This window comes from Pseudoliparis swirei, chromosome 7, assembly GCF_029220125.1.
Source record: "Pseudoliparis swirei isolate HS2019 ecotype Mariana Trench chromosome 7, NWPU_hadal_v1, whole genome shotgun sequence".
NCBI classification, from domain to species: Eukaryota; Metazoa; Chordata; class Actinopteri; order Perciformes; family Liparidae; genus Pseudoliparis; species Pseudoliparis swirei.
In genome coordinates, this window is record NC_079394.1 from 27889176 (window position 1) to 27915288 (window position 26113).

Consider the following 26113-nt stretch of genomic DNA (forward strand, 5'->3'; position numbering starts at 1 on the left):
TTTTAAAAGGCCTTTTTTTCCCCCCATAAAAATTCAAATACTTTTTTTTATTATCCCCCCAAAAATTTCTTAAATTTTTTTAACCTTTACAGTATTTGTCATTTAATCTTATTTTGTAACTAAAATCTTTCCCACCAAAATTTTGGCCCTTTAGACAAAATTTAATTTCCCATAACTTACATATTAATCTTTCGTCAAATTTTTGACTTTGAATTAATTAAATTTGGGCTACTTTTGGGGTACCCGCCCCAAGGATTGGGGTTTCCCTTTTTGTTTAACCCCAGTTAACCCCTCCAGGAGTTGCCGGACTTTAAACTCCGTTTAACCTAAAAAATTTCTGTTTTTTTCTCCAAAGATGACATGAAAACTTTAAATTTTCCCCAATTTTTAAAATTTATTTAAACATTTTTTTAAATTCCTAAAATTAATTGAGGGTTTTTTTCAAGGAACAAAAATTTTGTTTTCCCAAAATTTTTTTAATTTAAATTGACCTCTCGGTAACCTTTTTGGTTTGAAAGTTTTTTTCGCATAACAAAATCGTTTTTTAAGTCAAAATAAAAAATAAGTGGCCTTCCCACTAATTTAAAAAACTTTGTTAATTTTGTTTTTTTTTTAAGTAAAGATTTTGGGCTCTGATAAACCAGGCTGGTTAACAGTTTGTTAATGTAATGTTTTTTTTAATTAATAACTTTTAAAATTAATTTCAAACCTAAAAGTTTGCGGCTTCAGGAGTGGTTTAAAACACCACCTGTTTTTTTTTGCCCAAAAAAAGCTGTTTAAAAAAAGCTTAAAGTCATCCTGTTTGCCGAAAGTTCTACTAAAAAAAAGAGTTTTTTTTTAAAAAAGAAATTTTTAAAAGTTTTTTGCAAAATCCTGAATTTTTTTTCAAAAAAAAAAAAACCCCTTTTCAAGACACATTTTTGTTTTTCCATTTTCCACCCCCTTTTTCAAAAAATGTTAATTTGGTTCTCTACTTTCAGTTCTCGCCCCTCAGGGGTCCTGTTGATTGGGCTACAAACACAATATTGTAGTGCTTGTGTAACAAAGAGAGAGGGGGGAGTAGTATAAAAGTGTGTTTTCCTCATTGTGCACAAAGCGAAGAAGCAAACTCCCATCTGCCTTTTAAGAGGAAAAATCAAGACAAAACGTTTTCCACCCGCTTATCGAAGTCGGCTGCTCGACCCCCGTCCAGAGGTCGGCGACGGTGACCAGAGGGAATAGCCTACAGATGATGTACCCACTTAATCTGGTTATTTATTGGGAATTATGATTACTTTGATGCATCAACTCTGTCATATGGTAGCTGCCTCACAAATGCGGGCTACCAGTGATTCTCAGTTTAAAAGTGGATAGCCAGGCACATTCAAGCTCCTCTTAAGAAACCAGCTTACCTTCTAGTGCAGAGGCAGGAGGCTGGGAGGGGCTGAAGTTCCTCTAGACTAGAGATGAGGCTGATAGTTCTGGGTTTTGGATTTCTCTCTGAGGTTCAGTACCTATATAGATACTGCTTTGATAGTTTTAGGATACACTGAGCTCCTATCTCCTCGTTTTAGGATACACTGAGCTCTTATCTCCTCGTTTTAGGATACACTGAGCTCCTATCTCCTCGTTTTAGGATACACTGAGCTCTTATCTCCTCGTTTTAGGATACACTGAGCTCCTATCTCCTCGTTTTAGGATACACTGAGCACCTATCTCCTCGTTTTAGGATACACTGAGCACCTATCTCCTCGTTTTAGGATACACTGAGCTCCTATCTCCTCGTTTTAGGATACAATGAGCACCTATCACCTCGTTTTAGGATACACTGAGCTCCTATCTCCTCGTTTTAGGATACACTGAGCTCCTATCTCCTCGTTTTAGGATACACTGAGCACCTATCTCCTCGTTTTAGGATACACTGAGCACCTATCTCCTCTTCTCTCTCTACTTATAGATACATTTACATCCCTCCATTGCATATTATTAACTCTGCTTCCTCCCCGGCAACAAGAATCACCTCACATAATAGACAATAGTTACCATAAGAAACACTCACAACATGGTTTTCGGGGGCATCAGTTGGATATGTTGCACGTTTGCCGCTTAAAAAAAATAAAAATTACAATTATAACCATCGGTACAGAATTCTTCATTAGAGATCTGCAGTTCATGTCGAGATGGGCCTGTTGCCACAGTGACGAGTTCAATTTAGGCGCTGAGTATTTTTATATTATCACCGTTATCTCTTCACAGTCCCTTTGCCTGCATAATGTAACAGCTTTAACACTGAGGGAAATATAAAAACAGAGCTCGCTCTCTCCCTCTCTCTATGACTTTGCACTTTTCTCCTTATTAGTGGAGGTGGAGCTGCCAGCGTCCAGCCGGGGAGCAGCAGCAGCAGCAGCCCAAAAAACTGTGGCCAGAATCTCTAATGAGAGGTCTAGAGAGATAATTGATGACAACTTTGAATTTGTACATTCATTTTCATTATACAGGCCGTAGACGCTTCCATTTAATGAGAATTAAAGATTCAAAAGCGATGCCTTTTTATATTAATCAGGCAAACAACCCACGGGAGAGAGGAAGAGGAGAGGGAAGATGGAAGAGGGAGGGGGGGGGGATAGGAAAGAGGGAAAGAAACATCAAAGGAACAGCCGGTCTTTTTGGTCGGCCTCCCAGACACACGATGTTAACGTGAACCTGCTAACAATATTAGCATTTATTTGTTCTTCATTATTTATTCATAATTTTATATAAATAAAGGAAAATATAGAGGACACCGCCGTTAACTCGGAGGTGGCATCCGTACATTAAATTACACGAGGAACTTGGAAGCTCATCTTTTTGATTGGGTTTAAAAATCATCCCCCACGTCCAGAGAGGCTGAAGCTTCACCTGGAAAACGATCCAGTGTTTTCGATGCACCCCGGGGTGCACGTATAGCCTGAAGGGCTTCATCCATCACGACACCTCTCCGGCTGGTACAAGCTTTTGATGGGTCCGGTTGAGGAGAGGCAGGTTTTTTTAAGGCCGTATTTTCCTGAACTCTGAAAAAAAAAGTGTGATAAACAAGACAGAGAAGAGATCCTCTTTACTAGTGAGCCGTGACAATCTGGATCTGGAATTACTGAGCGTTAATAGCTTAAAATATCAAATACAATGAAGTCTGCTGTAACCATACTGGGAGATGTATTGATATTTTCCCACAGAGAGCGAGGTCTGTGAAGGTAGCAGACAGAGAACGTACCTGTGGGGACCCTAAAGTAGAAACATCGGCTTTCTGTGGTCTTTATGCAGCCTCTGTTAGGAGAGAGAAGCCAAGCTTTTATTTTGAAAAGCTTTTCCAGCTAATTTTTAGAAAAGAAGCCTACATTTCTATTCCGACCCGCCTGAGACCCTCTTTGATACATAATTCCCATTACGGAATCATCTTAACGTGCTTTAATAGACTCCGAGGTGACTTCTGTTAACCCTTTTATGGGTATCTCCCTCTGGAGGAGCTATAAGAAGCTATTGTCTCAGTTGATCTACTTCTATGTGATGTGTTGCCTCCCCCTCTCAAAGGGGGGGGGGGGGGGTGAAGTCCATAAACTCAAAACATATTTCCCAGTAAGCACATGAAGAGAGCATGGATGCTTCATTGTCCTTGAGGGGGAAGGCGGGTTCAGACAAAGCACATACACACACAGGTGGAGTTCATGCGACCCATTGTTCACCCACCGCGAGAACATATAGTCGATGAAGACGAAGACACAGCTTCATCTTACACACACAACACACTCGAGAGATATTGCCACGCACGCGAGATGTAGCATGTACATCGATATGAGCGTCCCAGTATGTGCACATACACACTCACAGGGCGGTGAGCGCAGCAGGTTGACAGTGACAGCACCAGTGCATTATGGGTAGTTGACGTCTACTTTGTGGAGAATTAGAAGTATACTGACAAGCGTTTCAACATGATACTATTGTATCTTGACCTTACAGCTAGGCCCTTCTCAAACAGTTAGGAGACTTACGGGATTTTTTTCAACGAGATAATCTTCACAATTCAACACCACTTTTATGATTATAAACAAAAGTATAAAGTAACTAGAATGGGCACTCGGTAGAGCGCATATCTTCGCATATCACAAGATTGGGCATTGAATTATGAACATTTTGGCATTAGTTGCATGCCAATTGGATAAAAATTGACCGCGCTATGGTAAAAAGAAGATTTTGACCTTTCCATGACCTTGACCTTGACCTTTGACCCGATTGATCCCAAAATCTAATCAAATGGTCCCCGGATAATAACCAATCATCCCACCAAATTTCATGCGATTCGCTTTAAAAAAAAGTTTATTATGCGAGGAACACGCATACAAATAAATAAATAAATACACGGCGATCAAAACATTACCTTCCGCATTTTCAATGCGAAGGTAAAAAGCTGATGTCGGGCTACAAGTGAACGTTGCTGGACTTCACGTCATTCTGAAGTTACACGCTGACTAATGTTCGGCACAGGGATGCAACAACGAATCGATAAAATCGGTAAAAATCGATTTTTAATATAGTTGGCGACGAATTTCAAAAACTCTGTGTCGACATAAAGTGAGAAGATGTCGTATCTAAACTAACAATGAGAATTCCAAAGCATACAGTATATACACAGCTTAAATGAACATATGAATATTACAATGACTTTTCCAAAACTTTAGGGATTTTATTTCTTTCCACGACTTTTCCAGGCCTGGAAATAATTTTTAAATTCCATGACTTTTCCAGGTTTTCCATGACCGTACGAACCCTGTTTTGAATAAAGGGTTGAACATTACAGTTTAAAAAATCCGATGAATCGATTAAGCGAAAAAATAGTCAACAGATTAATCGATTATCTAAATAATCGTTAGTTGCAGCCCTGTGTCGGCACGATGTTGCGTGACTCGGGTATCTACGTTTTTTAATATCATAGAAGAAGACGCTAACATCTCTCAAGCTTATTATTTCAGGTGTCTAACATAAACACACAGCCATAATGTCACATCATATGGCATTTCATGAGCAGAAGAAAGTGATGTCATACTTATACATCATTAGGGATGAATTGATCAATTATTTTAAGATAAATACCAAATAAATATATAAAAAATTGTCTGATTATTTCAGTATTTTATTCAATCATCTAGTGAAAAACAAACACATGTAACAATATGATAGTCCCTATATCTCTCATACTGGACCTCAGTTCAAAAGGATTAGCTGTGACACATAATTAAGCAACATAAAATAATTTAAATATTGTATATAATAGCAACCCTTTCCTGAATGTGGGGAATCAGTATCTGTACTTAAGTACCTGACTTAAAACGTCAAATGTCTATGACGGATTAATTTCACTGGAGTATGAAAATATTCCAGTGAGTTATGCAGCTAAAATATCAGCGAATACATTTTATACATCAGTGTGGGAGAAAGCGAAAATAATTACTATAATTAACTATTTACACACTGTGACAATATTCCATTCACACCCATTGTGTTGGGCTGGTGGCAGAAGAATATTTAACATATAAATAAATAATAAAATAAAACAGACATGGCATCATAACTCACACGCACGTTGACGCCTGTTGCTCCACGGCGGCAGGTCACAGACAAGGTCACAGACAAGGTCACAGACAAGGTCAAACATGTTTCAGCCATGTGTTGACCTCACGTGAGAGGGGGGGGGGGGAGAGAGATTTCTGCACTGACGGCAAAAATCCATATCACAGCATCAAGTGGAGGATACGGATGGGCGGAGCCAATTACCTGCTGGTGTGTGTGTGTGTGTGAGGAATATTCAAAGTCATGTAAACAAACAAACATGGAATTAATGAGTTGTGTGTGTGTGTGTGTGTGTGATCGCACAATGCACATAGAGATAATATTTGGGCTTTTTTTTCTCTGTAAATATGGTGTCTGATGCTCACAGAGCCGCTACGGGACAGAGGTCAGAACCAGTGGCGGATGAAACCGTGAATCTTGGGTCGCAAAAATGTGCGCCGTGATTGGACTATGGCAGATCAGAGACCCGTATGTTCCCTCAGCCCATAGAGCAGTGTTGCCAGGTCCGCGGTTTTCCTGCGGAATCGGGCCACTTTTGAAGTGTTGCGCGGGTTGAATTGTTTGTCCTTGGTTCGGGTAGACCTATTTTGCATGCAAATTACATGAATATCTTTAAATAAAAATCCATATTTTAAATGAAATAATTTATTCATACCCAAATCCTACCAAACTGACTCCAGATCAGCACGTACACACATTTTATTTATGATAATATACTGTATCTAATTACACAAGGCCATTTTAGGACCTAGGTGAAATAACTTGAGGGAAAACTGCTTTTAATGCTGGCAAACTAAACATATGTTGTTACTTTGTAGATATTACAATACTTCATATCGATGGTGTGCTGTGTATTTCGCTGACTCAGGCTGCACTGGTAATATCAATGAATTGCTTTGTGTGTGATTTCAGGATAATGTATGTTATTGTGCAGTAGAAAGCCCATCTGAGTGTCCCAGACCTCACATTACTGAAACACATAAACAACAGTGTGATGTGAAATTGAAGATAACAGCAACATTGCCACATGTTAGTAGCTTAGACTAGCGGCTGTGTTCAAATACTCAAAGCCACGTCCTTCTTCCACCAATGGAGCCGGCTCACGACTCACATGACAACAAGCGGCTGTATATGTGGGCGGGGCTTTTGAAAGTGACATTCTCTGATGTGATGGTCCAAAAAGCTCCGGTAAAGTTGTGAGGATTATTATTTTCTTTAAGGACGTAGAAGCAATAACGTGCATGAAGATTACGTATTGAGTTGGTGTCAGGCGTCAGACATTTTGAGTTATGACCCAACGGCGCGTATGAGCTTTGTGTTTTGTGTGGGGTAAACGTGTTGTTCTGTGTTGTGAAAAAGACCCATCATTATTATATATATATATATATAATTATGTTACAATTATATTGTAATTATAACCCGTGTCTTCTAGGACTACGGGCTGGACGTGGAGGCCTTCAGGCAGCTGGTGGACGACTGTCCTCAGCGTCTCCTGGAGCTCGCCGCCAGCTGCTGCATGGTAGGTGGAAGTATGACAACACATGTGCAACGTGAATCAAAAGATATTAATGTTGGAAGACAAGTGATGGAGAACTACTTAAGATAGACATGTGTTTTTATCTTTTATGAGAAAGGAATGATGAGGTGTCTGTCCCTGCACTGTCGTTGTTGTGAAAGTTAAAGAATAAATTAAATACTAAATATTATAATTCATCATAAAAGATAAAACACATCTATATCTGCCAATACATTAGTACGTCATGTTGACCTTATATTTAGAGTTTTTTGTATCCATATATATATATATATAAAATAAAATGTATATATAAAAAATATATATATATATATATATTTATTTACTTTTTAAATATATACATATTATTTTATATATATATAAAATAAAATGTATATATTTAAAAAGTAAATATATATATATATAAAAACATGTACACAAAAAATAAAAATATAGAGTATCTACAAATATATGTATATTTATATACATAAACAAATATATATATATATATATATATATATATATATGTGTGTATATGTATATATATGTATGTAAATATAGATGTATACACTACCGTTCAAAAGTTTGTGGTCATCCAGACAATTTCGAGTCTTCCATGAAAACTCACTTTTATTTATCAAATGAATTGAAAATTGAATAGAAAATATAGTCAAGACATTGACAAGGTTAGAAATAATGATTAATATTTGAAGTATTAATTGTGTTCTTCAAACTTCAAGCTCAAAGGAAGGCCAGTTGTATAGCTTATATCACCAGCATAACTGTTTTCAGCTGTGCTAACATAATTGCACAAGGGTTTTCTAATCAGACATTAGTCTTCTAAGGCGATTAGCAAACACAATGTACCATTAGAACACTGGAGTGATAGTTGATGGAAATGGGCCTCTATACACCTCTGGAGATATTTCATTAGAAACCAGACGTTTCCACCTAGAATAGTCATTTACCACATTAACAATGTATAGTGTGTCTTTTTGATTAATGTTATCTTTATTGAAAAACAGTGCTTGTCTTTGAAAAATAAAGACATTTCTAAGTGACCCCAAACTTTTGAACGGTAGTGTAAGTGTATATATGTTCTGCAATGGCCAAGTCAATCACCTGACCTGAATCCAATGGAGCTGTATTTCACTTGCTGAAGACCAAACTGAAGGCAAAATGCCCCAAGAAGCATCAGGAGGTGAAGACAGTGGCAGTCGAGGCCTGGCAGAGCGTCACCAGGGATGAAATCCAGCGTCTGGAGACGTCTCTGGTTCCAGACTTCATGTCATTGACTGCAAAGGATTTCCAGCCAAGTATTACAATTGACAATTACAATGATGATGATGTTAGTTTGTCCAATGACTTTTGATCCCTTAAGAAGGAGGCGCCATGTACAACATGTGTTGTAATTCCTGCACCGTTCATCTGATGTGGAGGTAAAGACCCTCACATTAAAGCTGAAGGTCTCTTAAAGCACATCTGGATTGTTTCATTCAAAATCCATTGTGGTGGTGTACAGAGCCAACATGATGAGGATTGTGTCAATGTCCAAATCGTTATGGTCCTGACTGTATGTATATATGTATATCTATCAGAACCAGCTTTACATATTTTATAATTTAAAAAATCGAATCCGCAAAACTGTCATGCATCACATGATCGTGTTGAGAATGCAGCGTCAGTCAAAACCTCTCCTCTCCTCTCCTCCTCTCCTCTCCTCTCTCTCCTCTCCTCTCCTCTCCTCTCCCCTCCTCCTCTCTCCTCTCCTCTTCCTCCTCTCCTCTCCTCTCCTCTCCTCTTCCCTCCTCTCCTCTCCTCTCCTCTCCTCTCCTCCATCAGGTGGAGTCCTTCCGGCGGCCGGCGTTCACTGAGCTGCTGGATGAGTTGGAAGAAGTCTCAGAGAGTCTGGAGCCGCCGCCATCCGACGCCACCGCGAGCTGAGTCGTCCGCCTCGGGGAAGAAAGAAGCCCCTTCCGTTCATCCGCAGGCCGGCCGCCGAGGGTCCGGGAGGATTTGGTCCCCGTCCGGGGGAGAAGGAAGCTGGACTTGGACCCCCGAGGCCCTCTTGAGGCAGTGCTCTCCTCTCCTGCAGCCACACACAACCTGAACTCGTCTGCACTGGAGGGGGGGGGGAGTCTCCTGTCTTCTTGTGAACTCTGTGATGATCCGTAGTTTGACTCCCAGGAGGGAATGTACAGTGTTCCTGGTTTCTCTTCCGTCTGCTCTGTGTGATGATCTCATCCGCCCACGTGTTTTATGCCTCTCCTCTCTGCTCTCAAACAAACAAACAAACAAACAAACAAATGTACATGGCTTCACATAAGACACATGACACACATGAAGAGGTCTAAAGTCGCCGTGTACACTAAAATCTATATCTGCTAATACATGAGTACTTCATGTTTACTTTATATTTTTATTTTGTTGTATAAATATATACATTTATATATATATATATATGTATACATATTTAATAAAAATGTATATATATAATTTAAAATATATATATATATATATGTATATCATTTTTAAAATTATATATATATTTACACAACTTAAAATATATATGTATGCAACATTTTTAATATACAGTATATACAAATGATATGTATATTTATATACGTTTGTATGAATGTATATATGTGTGTATCAGAGATGAACAGAAAGCTCAAGTTATTTATTATATATGATGAAGTTATTATTATTCAGAGTCGTTGCAGTTACATGTTGCTGCAACACATCTGTTTGTCAGGAGCGAAGTCGGAGTCGTCCCAACGCATTGTTTTGTTCTTACGTCTCAACAATGAAATCATAGAAACAAGAGGTCGCCTTCAACACATTAATGTCTTCAACTCTTCTTCTCGTTGTGTCATATTGTTGTCATTGTTCACACTGAATATGTGTGTGTAAATATTTTACGCTTCTTTGTTTTTGCTCCCAACTTATGAATTACATTTCTTGGGATTTAAAGGTTCCACATTCCTTTTAAGTTGACCAGTTATTCACTATTTGATGCTTCTTATTTCAGGCAGCTTGGTTTATATCTTATTAAATCATTCCACATTTTGAATTCTCAAAATTCAGAGAGACAGAGCTATGAATGAATATGATAAAACAGTAAATAGTAGATTTCTCCCCCCCCAAACAAACAAAACTGAAACACAGACGTCCCAGCAGGCATTTACATACAGAACAAATACTCACCAATGAGAAAAAAATACAACTAATCTAGAGCGTAATTTAAGGTATTTAATCTTCTCAGTGTATAAATATGAATCTGCATTCAGACGTCGCTGCTTCACTTTTCACATTCTACCATTTTCATTGAATTCCCTGAAATAAAATCAAAGTTTCAGTCCCGTTTCATAGAAGTACCATTGTGTCATTTGTTGTGAGACTTCCTCCATTCACGTGTTAAAGTGAACAACACATTTAAAGTGAACAATACATTTATTCAAGAATAAATCATCAGCATTTGAAGGTGCAATGTGTAACGACTGTCAAATCTGCTCCAGGCAGACAGGGGGCAGCGTTTCCGCTCTGCTGCTGGGTTCACGCACTCTAATTCTAAAGTTTATATAAAAAGAACAACTACTGACAGCGTAAAAAAACGGCAAAAAAACCAAATGTAATATAACTGCTGAAACTCTAAGAAGCGATCAGAATAACGGCGCTATCTTGGCGTGTGACGTTCATGTGTTTTTACGACATACTCTACTGTGGCATGTCTTGTGACATTTCTATGTCTAACAATATTATGACTCTTATGATATATTTTGATATCAAATTTAAATGCCATACTATGACATAGTTGATTTGTTATGACATACAAATGAGGACTTATGAGATACTTTTTTAAAGGCTATTTTTTTTACATCTTATACTATTATTTGTAATGACTTTTTATGCCATAATATCATATTTGTCAGGTTCTTGTCACGGGGTGGGGCTCAGGCGCAGAGAGACAGGCAGGACTCAGATGTGAATAACAAAAAGACTCTTTAATCAGACAAAAGTTCCAAAAAAAAAATGTCCAAAAGGGGGCAGGCAGGGAATCGGGGTCAGGGCAAGCAGGCAGGGTCAAACAGGCAGGTCAAGAATATCCAGGCACAGGGAAGACGGAACCAAAGACAACAACTAGACAAGGAGGAGAAGAGGAGACACTGCAGACAGCAGATCAATCGTTTACCCCGGCGGACACAGATGGATCTAAAGAGCCCAATACAGGGAGAACTGGATTTGCAGTTATCGTTCCTTTAACTATGAGGTCAGACGAAGGTCATCAGACCATCTGTCGTGTTGACAGTTGAGGCTTTGGCCGTCTGACCAGCGCTGCAGTGGGTGGAGGAGCTTCAGGTCAGAAAGGTTGTCATTGGTTCAGATTCCAGTTCAGCGTTATCATCATTACAGTCACATCTCATAGCAGGCAGGATATAATCAACGACATCTAGGAAACACTGCTCCCACTTAGTCAGGTGGTATTTTGGTGGCATTCATGTGGGTGCCAGCACAGAGACGGGTAAAGGGAAACGAAGCGGCAGAAACATCAGCAAAACAAGCGTTGGAACGTCAGAACAAGACCAGATGCTCTCTGGATCATCAGCACTCAGCTCACCACTCCCATCTGGGGAGAGAAGAAGAAGACAACAGAAGAGATGGATCAGTGTCTCCAGAGACTCCCTCCATCAGCTGCCAGTGAAGCAGCACATCAGTAGAAAGAGAAACAACAACAACAACAACAACAACAACACATATATTCAAACCCTCGACTGACCTCAGAGTCTCCAGTCTATAATGTGGACTCTCCAGAAAACCAGTCAGCAGCTTCACTCCTGAATCCTGCAGCTGGTTTCTACTCAGATCCAGTTCTCTGAGACTGGAGGGGTTTGACTTCAGAGCTGATCCCAGAGAAGAACAGCCTTCCTCTGTGATCCCACAGCATGACAGTCTGTAAACACACAAAACAACACAGAGTTTATTATATCAATACACACTGAATCATTATTGACATCATGAACACGAGTGGCTTTCACTTTGGTTTCATCTTCTTCTGTAAACAGACATTTAGTTAAAATCCCGTCAGTGAAAGAAGAAGAAAAGATGACAGAAACAATCTGTTCATCATCCAATCAGATGAGTTCATGTTTTAATTAGGGCTGTGAAACGATTAAAAGTTGTAATCGGGTTAATCACAGGTTTCTGTGGATTAATCATGATTCATCACATATTACCGATATTCTCGGTATATTTTGTGAGAACATAGAGATTATTGACAAAAGACGGATATATACATTTATACATTCTTCTATACAATGGTGCTGCAACTCAGCAGTTATTTAGCAGTTTTCTTCCAAATGGAACATTAATACATCTTCATCCTAAACAGAATGTTTAACCCTCCTGTTACCTTTCGGGTCAATTTGATCCCATTCAATGTTTAATGTCGGTGTTCTTTGGGGTCAATTTGACCCCAGGCTGTTTTTCACTGTGTCAAACATATAAGAAATATCAACTTTTTTATTTATTTAAAGGGCTATTTAGGTAGTCAACAAACAAACATAAAGTACCTCACACTTAAACTTGGGAAGCAATATTAATTCTAATAATTTTCTGGAGGTTTTAATTGCTGGGGTCAAATTGACCCGAGGTAAAATATGTTAGTAAATGTAAAGGTAACAGGAGGTTAAACAGAACATTTTCTCTTGTTTGTCAACCATTAACTCCACCATGATACAATCTAAAGGCCTCTAGTCTTCCTCTAGCAGCTGCTGAGGCAAACTGACTGTGGGTTTTCTTCATGAACTGGGCCGTGATGAAAGGGACGGCGGGACACCGCTGCAAAGCTGAAACCTCACCGGCCGGACAGGTGGACAGATTGACAAGTGACTTTTTGCTCGGTCCCGATCGCGCACGGAGCTCTGTGGCGCCGCGAGGCGGAGATCGATAAGTGTTAACGCAACGCAAAGAGACAGAAATGACATGCTGCTGTGGAGATACGATCAACAACAGACGTTTAGTTTAATAAAAGAACAAAGACGTGCTATAGAGAACATGCCAGGGGCGGGCCAATCTTTTAATGTCATGCGATCTACCGACACTACGCGCGCGATCGACTGGCAGGTCGCGATCGCGTCGTTGAGACCCTGATCTACAGGAAGTAAAAGTCGTCACAAGGTTTCCGGAGGTGAACCTGCGGAAGGATCATTAGCGATGAACAGACCGTCTGCATGAGAGCGGACAGAGTTCAGATTGAAGTGGTGTATTGGAAGCTCATTTTGCAAGTGACTTTTTTTGTCCCGACGACCAACAACAGACGGATTGGAAGCTCATTTTGCGCATGCGTTAAATGCGTAAAAAAAAAAAAACTAGTTAAACCTGTAATTGAATTAACTGAGTTAACGCGTTATTTTTCACAGCACTAGTTTTAATGTGAACTCCACTTCACAAGGTTTCCTGCAGCTGGTAGCAGACCTGACCCTCTGGCCCCTGACCCTTTGGCCCTTGACCCTTTGGCCCCTGACCCTGTGGCCCCTGACCCTTTGGCCCCCTGACCATGTGGCCCCTGACCCTTTGGCCCTTGACCCTTTGGCCCCTGACCCTTTGGTCCCTGACCCTGTGGCCCCTGTGACCCTGTGGCCTCTGACCCTGTGGCCCCTGACCCTCTGGCCCCTGACCCTTTGGCCCTGACCCTTTGGCCCCTGACCCTGTGGCCCTGACCCTTTGGCCCCTGACCCTTTGGTCCCTGACCCTGTGGCCCCTGTGACCCTGTGGCCTCTGACCCTTTTGCCCCCTGACCCTTTGGCCCCCTGACCATGTGGCCCCTGACCCTTTGGCCCCCTGACCATGTGGCCCCTGACCCTTTGGCCCTTGACCCTTTGGCCCCTGACCCTTTGGTCCCTGACCCTGTGGCCCCTGGCTCTCTGGCCCCTGACCCATTAGCCCTGACCCTTTGGCCCCTGACCATGTGGCCCCTGGCTCTCTGGCCCCTGACCCTGTGGCCCCTGACCCTCTGGCCCCTGACCCTGAGGCCCCTTTTGCCTTGACCCTTTGCCCTTGACCTGTGGCTTGCCCTTGACCCTGTGTTTGCCCATGACCCTTTTGCCCCTGACCCTTTTGCCCATGACCCTGTGGCCCCTGACCCTTTGGCCCCTGACCCTGTGGCCCCTGGCTCTGTCCCATAGGCCTGTTCAGTAATCCATCAGCAGCATGAGGCCAGACAAGTTGTCCATGTCGTGCTTGTAGAGGACGACATGCAACGAGGCAGCTGATGTGAAGTGGAACATGTCACCAGGAAATGAAACACTTGATGGATCAATAGAGCGTATTCACTCACGTGACCACAACAACCTTTGGCGGCCATGTTGGGGTCCCAGCACGGCATTGTTTTGCTTTATTTAATGCCGCTCTTCTTTAGAAATGACCATTATATCCTGAAGGAGACACAATTTCAGTTCAAAGCAGTGTGCTTTGTGATTATGGTTCTGTGCCTCATTGTTGGATGTGGGACTAATGATTCAGAATATGGGTTTATCAGCTCAACAAGAGGCTATTACTTCAACTTGTCATCTACTCCGGCTTCACTCGGCGTCTGAGCGTTAGGACTGTTCTCATGTGTTTCTGTTGACACATCGGGTTGTGGGCACGTTTCCTTTGACACTCTCGTCAATAATCTCTTTTTGCTTTTTTCGCCGAGCGAAAATCATCAATGTCTTTCACTTGCGCAAAAGGAACTGTGGATGGAAACTTGGGAGGAAGCCATGAACATGGCAACTAACTCCGTCGGGCGATGTCTGCCTTTACTCTGTGATTCATTTCAAGGTAAAATAAAACACTGGCTCCATGGGAACAGCATCAGCACGGCCAGCCAAACAGTCACTGCTGGTCCTGAAGGAGCTGGAAGCGGCTTCATCAGACACTCGTCCTGGAGGCGGAGCTGTGACTACGGATCATATATGAACCCAGACACGGGGCGCTGGATGTTCCCACATTTGTGGTATTTCCACAACAAGTATAACGCAGAAATAGTTGTTAATGTCCGATGGTCGATAGCGGAAATGAAAGCTGTTTTACAGGAATGTGACCGGGCTATGTGCTGGTAACTAGGGGTAACTAGCGAATTAACCACAAAGTGTTGAGCGAGTAGAATCAGGTAAAAAAGCGTTGCAAATATTCAATTCCAACCGCTGAAATCTTTCTTTGGTAATACAGAAGGACATGAGGTTGCTGGGCTCTCGCATAATCAAACAGCGACACGATAGCCAGGTCATAGCCAGGTCAACTTCTTCTGACATTTAATACGTGGGACCCCAAGATGGCGCGATTGAGATTCTGACGTCACGTGAATACGCTCTATACGTAGATCCATCAAACAGTTATTGATTAACCATGAAGGTGCTACACTAGCAGCAGACAGTGAAACCACCTCAGAGTCTCCAGGCTACGTGGACTCTCCAGAAAACCAGTCAGCAGCTTCACTCCTGAATCCTGCAGCTGGTTTCTCAGATCCAGTTCTCTGAGACTGGAGGGGTTTGACTTCAGAGCTGATCCCAGAGAAGAACAGCCTTCCTCTGTGATCCCACAGCATGACAGTCTGTAAACACACAAAACAACACACAGAGTTTATTATATCAATACACAATGAATCATTATTGACATCATGAACACGAGTGGCTTTCACTTTGGTTTCATCTTCTTCTGTAAACAGACATTTAGTTAAAATCATGTCAGTGAAAGAAGAAGAAAAGATGACAGAAACAATCTGTTCATCATCCAATCAGATGAGTTCATGTTTTAATGTGAACTCCACTTCACAAGGTTTCCTGCAGCTGGTAGCAGACGTGTAGAAGCAGCTTACGGCCGGAGGATTCATGACTTCAGAGAGAAGATGAACCTGATCACAAGGATCACAACAAGTTTCATTTCAACACTTATTTCATTCAAATGGATAAATGTTTGGTTCTTTATGTGTGAATAAATAACTCTTTTTATGAGGAACATTGACTCACTCAAGTATATATATATATATATGTATATATATTAGGGCTGTCAGCGTTAACGCGTTAATCTATGAGATTAATTTGGCCGCGATTAACGCACTAAAATATTTTAACGCAATTAACGCAACTTTGTTGACTTCCGGTGTCGTTGAAGTTGTTGCACTCCTCTGAGTGTCGAGCCGCGGCAGTCCGCTTCCTTCCTCCCGTCTGCTCCTCCATATTCACAGAGAAGCAGAGGGCGACGTGTCGGTGACGCGGGGCGGAAGGTGCAGGTGACTTTTTTTTGTTGCTCCGCCCGATGCGCGCGCAGACACGCCGGCATGGAGCTCTGCGGCGAGACGGAGAGCCGAGAAGAGTGAACGACACTAGAGACAGAATGACATGCTGCTGTAGAGACGACCAACAACAGACGTTTAGTTTAATAAAAGAACAAAGGACTTTAAGAAAATAACCTTACATTACTTCTGCTGTAATCTGGCGCTAGAGAAAATTACAGGGGGGCGGGGCCTCACCCTGATAGAATGGTGGGGGAAACACTGGGATGTGTCACATGCAAAAGCCTTTAAAAGATGAATTTACATGTTTTTGTAAAACCGAGAACATGAGCCCAGACTCCAGAGGGTTAACGTGACATATTTGTCAGTTTACCAAGGCCACTGGTTCTGCTGTTTATGTTAAAGATGACAGGACCAAAGGGGTCTCTAATACACCTTTTCTTACTAATCTGAAGAAACAATTTATCATCCACGATTAAATACATCGCTGGCACTATGTAGCTCAGCGAAGTTCGAACAGGAAGACATTGGGTACAGCTGGTTCATTCACAAGTCTTGCAGCGATTACTCCATTAGCTGATTGGGGGCGGGCCCGATGAATGAACCAACCATTTAGAGCCAGCCCAGTTGGGTAAGCCTATCACAGCGTCGTTGGTAACACTTTAAAGTTGTGTTCTCTGCTGCTGTCAGTTGTCGTTTCAGCTCGCGTCAGTTCGTCCCTCCTCCACCCCAGGCTCCTCCAATTGGCGTTGCGGCAACGCGTCTTCGACACCACCACCAGTGTCTGGACTCCATGGGGGGGATTCTGCATGCGCAGATATCAGCATCTCTACCCCTGGTTTATCCTACTTCAGGATGGAGTCCAATCGCCAAAAAGACTTTGCACTATACTATTGTAATAAATGATTGTTAAACTCTAAATACCCGTCTCTCCGATTGAACTATAGGTAGGAGCCTCTTTGAAAACACAGCTCTGTGTGAAGTTTTGTCTTTAAAAAAAGAATACAATTAATCAAGTGTCTAAAATACAAGCTGTCTGAAGGGATTACTCGTTCATTTAGAAGATTTAGAAGAAAAAAAAACTTTGAATTGCGATTAATGAATTTCAAAATGTGCGATTAATTAGTTAATTTTTTTTAATCGATTGACAGCCCTAATATATATATTATATTTATAAAGTATGATACTCTTTGTGTATCTCTGAGTGACATTCTGTAGGTGAAGGACAGGGGGCCCCTGATACTTTGGCCCCTGACCATTTGGCCCCTGACCCTTGGTCCCTGACCCTTTGACCTCTGACCCTTTGGCCCCTGACCTTTTGGGCCTCTAAAACTTTGGCCCCTGACCATGTGGCCCTTGACCCTCTGACCATTTGGCCTCTGAACCTTTGGCCCCCGACCATTTGGCCCTTGACCCATTGGGCCTCTGACCATTTGGCCCCTGACCCTTTTAGCCCCTGACCCTGTGGCCCCTGGCTCTGTGGCCCCTGACCCTTTGGCCCCCTGACCCTGTGGCCCCTGACCCTTTGGCCTGTGGCCCCTGGCTCTGTCCCATAGGCCTGTTCAGTAATCCATCAGCAGCATGAAGCCAGACAAGTGTCATGATTGTATATCAGGTATAATTAAAATCCTTGAGGTCCAGTTAGAGAGTTTCCTCACTAAAGGTCAGAACATCAATGTCAGATATGCGCTCTATGATTTTGTGCCATATGCATTGAAGTAGCCAACAGTTGTATTAACGCGTGTCTGTAGTAAACAACTGACTGTCAAGTTAAATAAAGAAAACTAAACTGAATAACATCTACAACATATTTAATATTACAGATTTCCAATTGAACTGTATTAATTATGAATAATAAATACATTATCTTCTGTTATTTAAAATAAAAGAAAGGCATAATTTAAAACAGAAAAGTTTGGAAAAATGTGACTTTAAATAAAGGACTTTATTTTATAAAAATATTGAACTGAATTGTCCTGCAGCTTTAAATTCAGTTTCTTCAGGCGTCAAGCGATGTCAATCAAAAGAGCCAAGATATTATATTCTTGTTCTCTGAAAGGAGAAATGTGTGTGCAGGGACTCCATCTGGTTATGAAACCATTTGTTTCAGCTCATTTCTCTCTGTTCACATCAGTGATCATCAGTTAATTCATGTTACATTAAGATCATATTGGGCTCTTATATTTATTTATAATCATACCTGCAAACTCATGCGGGGTGAAAAAGGTGACAACGGGGGGGGGGGGGGGCAGGTGACTTTTTTTTTTTTTTTTTCACCACACCACATCCACGTTGTTTGAAGCCTCAAAGCTTTTAGAACCACAACTAAAAGTTGCTCTTATTTACCTCCCATACACACATTCAAATCACTTTATTTTATTACACCAAACTCCACCCTGAACGCCAAAGTATTCAATTCAATTCGGTTTATTTGTAGAGCCCAATTTCACAAATTACGAATTTGTCTCAGAGTGCTTTACAATCTGTACACGTAGACATCCCTGACCTTTGACCTTTGACCTCACACCGGATCAGGAACAACTCCCAAATAACCCTTCAGGGGGGAAAAAGGGAAGAACCCTTGAGGAGAGAACAGAGGAGGATCCCTCTCCAGGATGGACAGAACAATAGACGTCATGTGACCAGAAGGAATCATTAGTTACAACACATTCAATGAATATGACAGAGTGGATGAATAGTTGGTAGTCGGCATATTCCACGATGGAGGCCTCCACGATCCATCAGGCAGATGGAGGTAGAGGAGGAGTGGGCGGAGTCTCAACAGTGGGCGGAGTCTCAACAGTGGGCGGAGTCTCAACAGGCCAGTGGCGTAGTCGGTAGCAGGAATTCCAGGACCCAGACCTCGCTGCTCCATCAGGCGGATGGATCTGTGCCGTCTCATCGGGTCCGGTGACCCCATGAGACGTGAAGTCACAAGGACTCCGGGGATGTCGTGGGCGTCGGCCTATCGCATCGTCTTTGCAAAACGTCTCCAAATGTCAACGAAGTAAATCTGTGGCGTGACTCCCAGTAATTCATCTGAACTTGTTTGAAAGTCGGTCCCGGTGTTCTTCGCCCAGCGTCATCCTCTCGATGTCCGGCGTGTCTTCAGGTGACCGCAGCGCGCGGCCCTCCGCACCCACAGGAGCAGCCGGGCCGGACCGTGGTCCTGGACGCCTCCAGCGACTCCTACCTCCTCTTTGAGGACCGGAGGTTCGTGGTCAAGGCCTTCAGGCTGTTCCACCGCATCCCCTCCTTCGGGTTTTGCATTAAGGAGCACGATCGACCCGGGAGACTGAAGACTGAGCTCCTGAAGGAACTAGGTACGTCTTCAATGCTCCTGGTGTCTGCGTGGCACAGCTGCAGGGAGGATGACTGACGCGGAAATCTCCTTTAAGACATGTTTCTGAATATGTTTGTTATTGACATGTTTCTGAATATGTTTTTTATTGACATGTTTCTGAATGTTTTTTATTGACATGTATACTAAGACATGTTTCTGAATATATTTTTTATTGACATGTTTCTGAATATATTTTTTATTGACATGTTTCTGAATATATTTTTTATTGACATGAAAACTAAGACATGTTTCTGAATATATTTTTTATTGACATGTATACGAAGACATGTTTCTGAATATATTTTTTATTGACATGTTTCTGAATATGTTTCTTATTGACATGTAGACTAAGACATGTTTCTGAATATTTTTATTGACATGTAGACTAAGACATGTTTCTGAATATGTTTTGTATTGACATGTATTCTAAGACATGTTTCTGAATATATTTTTTATTGACATGTATACTAAGACATGTTTCTGAATATATTTTTTGTTGCATATGACATTGTGTATGACTGACTGACTTTTGCTTGACGTACTATACGAAAGCTTTTTCTATTTCCTTTTTTACGTCACCCAAATTTAGATCTGATGTACACAAGACTCACCCACTCTGACACAAGATGCTATGACAGAGAGTGAATCCTCCAAATGGTGTGTGTGGATTATTGTGAATTAACACTGTGTGTGTGTGTGTGTGTGTCCCAGGCCTGAAACCGGGTCCGCTTTATGCGCAGCTGAAAGCCGGCAAGCCAGTAACGCTGGCCAGCGGCCGCGTGGTTCTGTCCAGCGAGGTGCTGGAAGAGGCCATTCCGGGTCGTAAAGTCTGCGTCTTCGGCGACTGCAGCTCGGCCGTGGGCGACGGCGCGCTGAGGCTGTGCGGCGGGGCGGACGTCCTGGTCCACGAGGCCACGCTCGGGGACGAGCACCGAGCCAAAGCGGAGGACCGCGGACACAGTACGCCCGGGATGGCGGCCGCGGTGGCCCGGGCCTGCCGCGCGCGGAGGCTGGTGCTGACCCACTTCAGCCAGAGGTACAAACCCGGCCCCTCGCACCAGGACGGGGACGAGGACGACGTGGCGGAGCTCAAGCGGCAGGCGGAGCGCGCGCTGCAGGACAGCGGCGTGGAAGTGACCTTGGCCGAGGACTTTCTCACTCTGCCCGTTCCGCTCAGACGACCACACCAGTGAATTGTGTTTGTGTCGACGGTCTCGGTTCACACGCGGTGCCATGAGACTGGCGCTGGTCAAAGTCCACGAGTCTGAGCACTTTTAGGACTCGTGCTCACTCTCGACGGCGGTGACGATGCCTGATCTGTTTCAGCCTCAGCACCGTCGCTCCGACAATTAGGAAGTTTGAACATCTGTCGGATTCCATGGCGCCTGACCATTATACTGACTGTTATACAACAATGCATTGATTAGTAATTATCCAAATGGGTCTCCATTGACCCCCCCCAAAAAAGACCGCATTTTAATCTAATTTATTCAGTAGAAAGTCTCTAAATAGAATATAGCATGAACAGTAAAGCGGTCGGTTTCGGTCCGTCTTGTTTTCTCTGAGTAAACATCTGTGCTGTGATGATGAAGAACATGCAGGTGAACCTGTTCATGGACCTGTACTCAAGGTATTTAAGTACAACAGAACATGTTTAATGATTTTTACCAAAAAGGGAGAAAAAACCTAATTGTTTTTTGTAAAATTCTTACAATACAAATTACTTCTTGATCAATTCTTAGTTACATTTTTCACTGTATCTGGATATATTTATGTTTTTATTCACAAGGTTCTTTTTTCAGAACATGACTGCTGACTTTTTTCCTGCTACTTCTAATATCTATATAGATATATAAATGTGTATTTTTATATATATGAATATAACATTTTGTTATCATCATACTGAATCTATAAAGCCCAAAATCACACATTTGCCTTAGAGGGCTTTACTTTATACCTTTCTTGATTTCTTTATGGACATGCTATGACTTTCCAATTTCAACTACACTTAACTGACTTATGCCATTACAATTTCTATGGCAAACTAGAATTTACTTTGACTATAAATACAAACTTTCAATCGGATTCCAAAGTAATGGTATGAATAATCACGTAGCAGGTTGTTTACTTCTATGAATCTCTTGTCGATAAAGAACATGCGGTCGTCTCTGCACCTTTTCCAGAGCTTTATTTCTGGATCTGTACACAAGGTATTAAAGTACAACAGAAATACAAAATAATGTTTAACCAAAAAAAAAACTCAATGCTTATGTACAATTCTTATAAACAATAAAGAGCTTTTTGAACATTTCTCAGTGAAGTTTTTGATTGTCTATATTTCTGGATATACACTTTAAAGTTTTTATTCACAAAAAGGTGTTTTCAAAGGACTCGAGTTCTCTTTTCCAAAACCACAACTGCTATTTGTTTTTCCTTTTTAAACTTCAAAACACAATACAAAATATAAAATAAATTTGTTTGGTGCTTTCTTGCACACACACACACACACGTCTCATACCGGAGATATCAATAAAATATCACATTTTTGAGAGTTCACAGGGTGGTGAAAAACCTACTTCTACTACTTAATGGCCTTTACATTCTGACAGTTTTCTGAGTCTTTGTACAAACCACAGGTGAAATAAATATCACTGCACTGCTAAAGCTACACGAGCTTTGAGGACCTACTGCATGATGCACATTGCATTAAAAAGAGAAACTAGCTCTCCACACACTAAGAGCAGCAGCCATCCCTTTAGCGTCAAGACAAATATAGATATGAAAAGAAAAGAAGAGAAGGATACGCATCTTTTAGACATGGCTTCAAGTTTTGAAGGCAAAATTGCAACATTGAGTAATATCAATAAGTCTTCAGGTAAAGCCGTTTTCAGTGGTTACCACTGGGGGGGGGGGACACGGCTGGCATGCGTGTTTCAGCCGTGTCCGAGGGGGGGCGTGACTTTCCAAAGAGAGAAACTCAATTCAAACACCAAGTCAACTGATAAAATGCAAAAAAAAAAATATCTGTACATATCTACAAATTATTGCCTTTTGACAAGGAATCAAAATTAAAACCTTTGTATCGACATAGATTCACAAGTATAAGAGGTCAGTTCATAAACTTTTTAAAGGCTATTTGCTAATTATTTACATGAAATGCAGAAGTGAATATCTCCTCCGATGCTGGGCGTGGAAAATTAATTAGTAATGGTTTCCGAAGCGTGAATCCGGTCTGTAACCACGTCATGGTAAATGACTACATCGATAGACAAGACACACATGATGTACCCCTGAAACAAACTAGTCATAGCACAATGCATAGATAAATTAAGTAAACACGACTACTGCATCCTATCGACCCGAAAAACCTTTGAAAATTCACAATTCTGGACTTCAGTCAAGAGAAAACCTCCATTTCTGCTACTACTCCGAGAAACTGTTGACTAGATCACACGAGGCCTCCTGGAGGCAGATCCAACACAACATCCAAGTGGCTTTAAATAAGAGATAATACTGCTAACAGCTTGCTAAGTGGGCTGAACATGGCATGATTTGATTTAAGAGCATATTCTGACATGTTTACGACAAATAAAAGAGAGTTGGACTAAATGGGATAACAATGACTAAACAAGCAGACCAACCGAAGACGAGCTTTAAGGAGAACCTTTGAGGCCAGATGAAGAGGAAGATCATCTCCGTGCTCGTGTTGCTCTTCACACACGCTCTAGCAAAGTGGACTTGGGGGGCGACCAGCAACCATTTGCACCGGCCCGGTTACTAAAAAGTACCTGTAAACAAAACTTGAAGTGTAAAAAGTACCACTTCAAAACAACAAAGACGAGCAACTCAAGACTGAGAATAGAGGCAGAAAAGTGAGCCAGTTTTGTCAGATGAACAGAACGGCAGGACAAGGTGCGGTCGCTCCAAGACGAGAGGAAGGGCGCCGCACGGCTCCGCCCCCTCGGGCCTCCGCCTGGACGTGACACATCTCAGGACCGCCAAACGGGAAGAAAATAAATGGCTATAGACTCTTGAGAGAAATCAAGACTTTAGTTCTATATGATAGACATCACTGATGTCATAGGACACAAACAAATTGAAAACAAACAAGTAAATATATTTACACATATATCATATTTCTTGAACAAAGTGGATTCTCCAGTGAGGTCAGTCTTCTGTCCAGGTGGGATGAGGGAAGAGGACGATCACTCGGACTGAAGTGCTGCGGTGTGCTGTGTGTGGTGCCGCGCGTGAGCTCCCAGAAACCCGTGGGGCTCGCCGCCGCCGGCCAAGCTCCCAAAGTCTGTGACGGACACCGCCATTTTGGCGCCGGTGATCCGGTGGTGGTGCGTCGCTGTCCGTCGGGGTTGGAAGTCCACGGCGAGGTTCCCCGCCGACGCGTCGCTGATGAAGGAGTCGGGCAGCGCCATCTGGAGTCTCTTGGAGGGCCGCTCGCAGTCCTTGTTGACGCACGCCCCGAGCGGGCCGAGGTCGGAGCGGTAGAAGCCGGCGTCGAGCATGTCGAGGCAGCCGGGGTCGTTGGAGGGGAAGCCGAGGGCCTCGTCGTGGCTCAGGGACCCGCGGTGGAGGCCTTCCATCGGAGGGAAACCGTAGGCGTCGATGCAGCCGACCTCGGCAGGGTTGCACACCGTGGCGACCGTGTTGCTCAGCGCTGCAACGAGACGGGACAGCGTTGAGTCTCTGGAGCTGGAGGAACACGAGCCGACAGGCGCTGCTCCCCCGGGTCACTACAGGGTCCACCACATGTCCACCAGTGGATTTACACCACTTGAAACCAAATGTCCATGACCAAACTGACATCTCGGTGTATACATGAACATCTTTTGAAAATGAAGTATTCAAACAAGGAGAATTACAAAGCATACAAAACACCTTCAATGAAACAAGTGAATGAGAGACAATAGTTTGCGCAAAAAGATTTGCGCTTTCTCTCGTAGTTTTTTAATCTCCACGGTCTCTGAAAATGAGACTCTGGTTTTCGACTCTGTGAAGGACGGAGAGTCTGTCCATTCTTGGCTGAAGACTCTGGGTTGAGCCGTCCACAGTTCCCGTATTTATTGTTTATTCACACGTCACGTGAAATAACGACTCTGACTCACACACACCTCAGACTGTTGGGTCTCTCTCCTGTGTGTGTGTGTGTGTGTGTATCACACTCGAGTCAAAGGCGAGGCTTATCAAAATACACATCTGGATGAGTAGCATCACAGTGTGCACCGCTTGGTGCGCTTCCTGGACTGCCGAGTTAAAGATGTCGGCACACAGACAACAGCGTCTGGGTCTGGACTCGACCCGCGCTCCGCTTGTTAGTGACCCCTGCCATATAGTCATAAAAAGGTCATTGTATAGTCAATACAAATATGCTTTAAACGAGAAATAACCGCTTCAGGTAGGACTATGCCTCTGCGAACCAGTCTCGTTACAGTTAACACGTCAGTCCTGGACGTCATCATTTCATCAATTATGTGAAATTGTTATTATTACCGTCGCATTGAGAATGCGGAAGGTTATGTGTTGATCGCCGTGTATTTATTTATTTATTTGTATGCGTGTTACTCGCATAATTCAAAAAGTATTAAACCGAATCGTATGAAATTTGGTGGGATGATTGGTTATTATCCGGGGACCATTTGATTAGATTTTGGGATCAATCGGGTCAAAGGTCAAGGTCATGAAAAGGTCAAAATCTTCTTTTTACCATAGCACGGTCAATTTTTATCCAATTGGCATGCAACTCAAGCCAAAATGTTCATAATTCAATGCCCAATCTTGTGATATGCGAAGGTCTTTTGTGTGTGTGTGTGTGTGTGTGTGTAAGTCATTGTGCAGGGGGGGCAAAAAGGGGAGTGGTTTAAAAGAAAGAATACTTTAGAAATAATTCTAACAATGGAAAAACTGGAGCTTTGGAAGCCTTTGTGATTAGTTATATATATATTTATACTTATTACAAAGGTGATAACAGCCAGTCAGTGGATGGAGATTAACCTACAGCAGCAGTTCCCAAACTCAAGAATGCTGCGGCCCAATTTGAAATCTGAAAATCTTCTGCGGCCCACCCAAGCCTTAAATCACAACCAGCGTTGTCGACGGGGGGGGGGGGGGTGCTAGTGAGAGGGTGTTCACCTGTGCAGGGTTTTTCCTGCATAGAGAAAATGTGGGCGCGCGCCTAATTTAAGCCGTAATTTAACACTGAGGTGTGCTCACCTGCGTGCGCGCATCCCGGCTGAGGGAGGCGCGCGCCGGCATCGGAGCTCTGGCGCGCGCGAGCCGAGAAGAGTTGACGGGGGGTAGACGAAAATTACAGGGTGACGGGTGGTCAGATTTCACCCTGTTATAATAGTAGGGGAAACACTGGAGTTGATAAGCGTGTCTTCTTGTCTGA

At 42.5% G+C, this 26113-nt stretch overlaps 1 long non-coding RNA gene and 1 pseudogene across 1 annotated transcript; both read right to left on the minus strand.

The window, feature by feature from the left end:
- LOC130196711 (zinc phosphodiesterase ELAC protein 1-like) overlaps nt 1-26113 on the minus strand; it is an 86395-nt pseudogene that overhangs the window by 17363 nt on the left and 42919 nt on the right.
- On the minus strand, nt 9759-12040 carry LOC130196737 (uncharacterized). Its single transcript, XR_008832303.1, has 2 exons — nt 11871-12040; nt 9759-11720 (listed from the first exon to the last, which is right to left on the minus strand). It is a non-coding gene; the product is annotated as an uncharacterized LOC130196737 (long non-coding RNA).